General features: G+C 37.0%; 1 protein-coding gene across 1 annotated transcript in view; it reads left to right on the forward strand.

Annotated features, from left to right (window-relative positions):
• Positions 1-230, forward strand: part of LOC116686531 (troponin I, fast skeletal muscle-like) — an 11445-nt gene that overhangs the window by 9911 nt on the left and 1304 nt on the right.

Below are 230 nucleotides of genomic sequence, written 5' to 3' on the forward strand. Positions count from 1 at the left end.
GGACTTGCAGAGTAAAAGATCAGTGGACGTAAAAGAGGGACTGGAACCAGATCCAGGATGGTCCATAATCATCAGTTCTACTTCTGACACATTTAGGAGAGCTGGATCATAACAGAATATACCAGAACATCTTATGTTATAGAACAGAAGTATTAAAAAACAACTTAATGTAACAAACAACAAACCACACACTTTTAACAACAAACTTACTGCATGACCAACATGTCTTC

Source organism: Etheostoma spectabile, unplaced genomic scaffold (genome assembly GCF_008692095.1).
Source record: "Etheostoma spectabile isolate EspeVRDwgs_2016 unplaced genomic scaffold, UIUC_Espe_1.0 scaffold383, whole genome shotgun sequence".
Lineage (NCBI taxonomy): Eukaryota > Metazoa > Chordata > Actinopteri > Perciformes > Percidae > Etheostoma > Etheostoma spectabile.